Below are 4,922 nucleotides of genomic sequence, written 5' to 3' on the forward strand. Positions count from 1 at the left end.
ATTAGAATGCTCATTTCTAGGGAAGATGAATTCTGGAGGACTTGTGAATTCAAGCCAGAGTCGCTGATCACTGAGATCAGCTCTGACTTTCTGTGAGAGCTGTGCTTCTGAGAAGTCTAGAAGACAGCCATATCCCTCTGACCGACAAGGCTTTGCTGCGAAAATATCACTAAACTGCACAAATGGGAAAGACTACATGCAAGGCACTCAGCAGAAAGGTTGTTTTATGTACCTTGTGAAATGCTGGTATTTTAGAGGGCCAACTGCTTTTCAAGATCATATCAGATGTTAGAACTCTTGAACTGTTATCATGATGTTAAGTCATTTCTTATTGATACTGAATCCAAACTTTCTCAAATTGTGTATTTAAGTAGGTTTTATTTGTCATTTGAGAAAGAAAACACAATTTCTCAAATTTAAATATCAATGAAATTTTCCTTTAATTATTCAGAGCTTGTGTGAATTATTTTTGCAGTTGTCTATTTTTTGTCAGTGACTTCATCAGCTAGGATAGCGTTGATCTATTGGTACAGCAGCATGAAATTAGAAGTCATTTTATTGCTATGCTCCTTTTGTAGAATGGTAGTAGTAGATTTTCTCCAAACGCATGGCCTATCTATTTTCAGGTTCTTGACCATTTTAACATTATTGCTCATTGTCAAGGCTACTGATTTCTCTGCACAACCTGATATTAAGGCCCCTGTTTCTGAAGACAACACTTACTTACGTTATCTAACATGGAGAATTCGAGGTAGTGTTTCACTAGAAGCTTCATCCCTACTGCCTAACGCCCATAGTGCTGAACGGTATTCTATATGCTACTGGAAGAGATTGGTAATCCTTGCTATCTATCACTCAGCTACAAACCTTTAGATCTACAATACAAATCTCCCTGCAAGACATTATGGTCTAGCAAAACTCTTTTGGGAATAATCAACTACTTTTTTAAAAAATTGGGTTAAAATCCTGCTCCCTGATGTAAAGCTCATGCAAGAATCCAATTTCAAAATTCACTGTAGTCTGACCAGCAAGGAACAACAGTGGCAAGGATTGTTGTGGTAATGGGGTTGGTGAGGCATAAAAGTATCTGGGGTATGGTCTGAATTACAGTTGACTCAGCCAGTTGAGATGTAATTGTTTATTGTTGGGAAATGAGAGGGAGCAAGAGATTCCTCTTGGCTCTTTGACACTGCCATCTGCTAATATGCATAGCACGAGGATGGCCTTTTAAGTGAGAGCAGGTGGATTATAGTAGTTAAAACTTCTGGTGTATAGTAATATTTAATTGGTTACCAGAACTGTAATATAAGACACCAACAAGGAAATCATATTCAGGAGTCTGAAATTAGAGATGAAAGTAGCTATGTAGGTTCTTATTACAAGCAATGAAATGATGCTTGGGCATGGAAATGGTATCGCTTACACAGTGATGAAGATATTTTTAATGGAAAAAATGGAATCAAGAAATACTTCCCGAGGAAAGTTGAGTTATGAAGCTTCTCAAGGAAAATGATCTCTCAGCCTTGTTACTGAAAAAGAGAGAGAGACACAAGAAATTTTGTGAAAAAAAGTAACAAAATTCAGAAGTACACTGAGAGAAAAAAAACAAAATCTGTTCTTGATAAATGTTGCTCAAAACTTAAGAAAAAAGATCGAATGATAGATATGTTTTCCTTTTTTTAAAAAAAAATTTATTTAATCTCTTTTTTTTTACATTCCAGATTTTATTCTACTACCAGTCCATCCTCTGACTTTTCCCCATCCCATAACTGTTTCCACCCCCTATCTCCACTAGGATGTCCCCACCCTCCTACCCCCCAACCCCACCAGACCTCTAAACTCCCTGGGGCCTCCAGTCTCTTGGTTAGGTGCATCTTCAATGACTGAACAGAGACTTAACAGAGACCTAGCAGTCCTCTGCTATATTTATTTTGGGGGCCTCATATCAGCTGGTGTATGCTCCTGGTTGGTGGTCTAGTGTCTGAGACATCACGGTGGTCCAGGTTAATTGACACTGCTGGTTCTCCTCCTCAGCTTCTTCCATGTTTTCCCTAATTCAACCACAAGGGTCAGCAGCTTCTGTCCATTAGTTGGGTACAAATATCTGCATCTGACTCAGCTGCTTGTTGGATCTGTCAGGGGGCGGTCATGATAGTGCCTTTTTGTGAGCATTCCATAGACTCAGTAATAGTGTCAGGCCTTGGGACCTCCCCTTGAGCTGGATCCCACTTTGGGCCTGTTGCTAGACCTTGTTTTCCTCAGGCTCCTTTCCGTTTCCATCCCTGCAGTTCTTTCAGACAGGAACAGTTATGGGTCAGACTTTTGACTGTGGGATGGCAGCCTCATCCCTCACTTGATGTCCTCCCTGTCTTTCTGCTGGAGGTGGGCTCTACAAGTTCACTCTTCTGTACAGCATCTCATCTAAGGTCCCTTACTTTGAGTCCTGAGAATCTCTCTCCTCCCAGGTCTCTTGTACATTCTGGAGGGTCCCCTCCCCAACCTCTTACCTCCCAAGGTTGCCTGTTTCCATTCTTTCTGCTGGCCCTCAGGGCTTCATTCTCCCCCCCAATACTGGATCATGTTCCCCTCTTTGATCCCCCTTTCTCTCCCAGGTGTCTCCTTCCCTACCACCTTGTGATTGCTTTTCCTCCCTCCTAAATGGAATTGAGGCATCCTCACTTGGGCCCTTCAGCTTATTGAACTTTTTGAGTTCTGTAGACTGTATCTTGCGTGTGCTCTATTTTTTTTTTGGACTAATATCCACTTATTATTGAGTACATAAATGCATGTCCTTTTGGGTCTGAGTTACCTCACTCAGGATTTTCTAGTTTGATCTATTTGCCTGCAAAACTCTATCACAAACAAGGCCACTATGAGCATAGTGGAACACGTGCCCCTGTGGCCTGTTGGGGTTTGTCTTAGTCAGGGTTTCTATTCATGCACAAACATCATGACCAAGAAGCAAGTTGAGGATGAAAGGGTTTATTTAGCTTACTTCCACATTGCTGTTGATCACCAGAGGAAGTCAGGACTGGAGCTCAAGCAGGTCAGGAAGCAGGAGCTGATGCAGAGGCCATAGAGAAATGTTTCTTACTGGCTTGTTCAGCCTGCTCTCTTATAGAACCCAAGACTTCCAGCCCATGGATGGCACCACCCACAAGGGGACCTACCCCCTTGATCACTAATTGAGAAAAACGCCCCACAGCTGGGTCTCATGAAGGCACTTCCCCAAATGAAGCTCCCTTCTCTGTGATGACTCCAGCCTGTGTCAAGTTGACACACAAAACCAGCCAGTCATGGTTATATTCCCAAGAGTGGTATTGCTGGGTCTTTGGGTAGATCTATTTCCAATTTTCTGAGGAACCTGCAGATTGATTTCCAGAGTGGTTATACCAGTTTACAATCCCACCAGCAATGGAGGAGCATTTGTGCTCTCTTAGAGTCTGTATGACCTCTGACCAAGCTCTTCTGGCTTTTAACGTCTCTGTTGAGAAGTCTGGTGTAATTATGATAGGTCTACCTTCACATGTTACTTGGCCCTTTTCCCTTGCAGCTTTTAATATTCTTTCCTTGTTCTTTGCATTTAGTGTTTCAATTATGATGTGATGAAAGGGTTTTCTTTTCTGGTCCCATTTATTTGGTGTTCCATAGGCTTCTTGTACCTTTATGGCCATCTCTTTCTTTAGGTTGGGGAAGTTTTCTTCCATGATTGTGTTGAAGATATTTTCAAGTCTTTGAGCTGGGAGTCCTCATTCTCCTCTATTCCAATTATTCTTAGATTTGGTCTTTTCATTGTGTCCTGAATTTCGTGGATGTTTTCAGTGAGGAGTCTTTTGTTTTGAATTTTCTTTGACACTGTGTCAATATCTTCTAAAGTATCTTCTACACCTGAGATTCTTTCTTCTATCTCTTGTTTTCTGTTGACGATGCTTACATCTGTAATTCCTGACCTCTTTCCTAGGTCTTTCATTTCCAGGTTTACCTCTATTTGTTTTCTTTATTGTTTCTACTTCTACTTTTAGGTCTTGGACTGCTTTATTCAATTCCTTCCCCTGTTTGATTGTGTTTTCCTTTGTTTCATTAACTGATTTTTTTTCGTTTGTTTTCTCTTTAAGGGCTTCTCTCTGTTTACCTGTATTTTCCTGTATTTCTTTCAGTGATTTATTCATATCCTCCTTAAAGGACTCTACTAACTTCATGAGATAGGAGTTTAGGTCAGCTTCCTGATTTTCAGGTGTGTTGGTATATTCAGAGCTTGCTGTGGTGGAAGAACTGTGTTCTGATGATGCCCACCAGCATATATCGGCTTCTGTTTCTTATGGTCTTGCTCTTGCTTCTCACCATCTGGTTATCCCTGGTGTTTGCTGGTCTGAGTGACTCTGTCTGAAGTCTGCCTCTTTTGCCCCTGAGTTGCTTCATGTCTCCTGGTAGATCTGAAGCCCTGGCTGTAGCAGACCCATGTGGGGTCTTGCAACTGGGGGCAGGGAGTCTTCAGACAGACAAAGAAGCTGCTGATCTTTGCCTTTACTGTAGTAGATCTCCTGGAAGGCCATCAGACTTTTGAGTCTTCAGAGGAGCACTCAAACTGTTGTCCTGTCTGAAGGTTTTCTCCAGAGGGGCCCTACATACTGTAGTTTCTATTTCCATGTGTGCAGCAGAAGTCCAGGGAGGCTTTCACTCTGTTGGGTCAATTGCCGTGCATGCCACAGAGCCCTCCAGGAGGTCTTCAGACTGTGATGTCAGTTGGCCAGTTGCCCTGTGTGCAGACGAACTCCTGGGATGCCTTCAAGCTGTGGTGTCTTCAAGGGAGCACACAAGCTGGAGATCAGTTGCTCCATTGCCCTGTGTTCAGCAGATCTCCTGGGATGGCTTAGGCTGTGATGTCAGTTGCCCTGAGTGCAGTGAATCCCCTGTTGTAGATG

At 42.4% G+C, this 4,922-nt stretch overlaps 1 pseudogene; it reads right to left on the reverse strand.

The window, feature by feature from the left end:
• The window catches only part of LOC116087508, a 4,561-nt pseudogene extending 3,786 nt beyond the window's left edge, over nucleotides 1–775 (reverse strand).
• Nucleotides 776–4,922: the final 4,147 nt, after the last annotated feature.

This window comes from Mastomys coucha, unplaced genomic scaffold, assembly GCF_008632895.1.
Source record: "Mastomys coucha isolate ucsf_1 unplaced genomic scaffold, UCSF_Mcou_1 pScaffold13, whole genome shotgun sequence".
In the NCBI taxonomy this organism is placed as follows: Eukaryota; Metazoa; Chordata; class Mammalia; order Rodentia; family Muridae; genus Mastomys; species Mastomys coucha.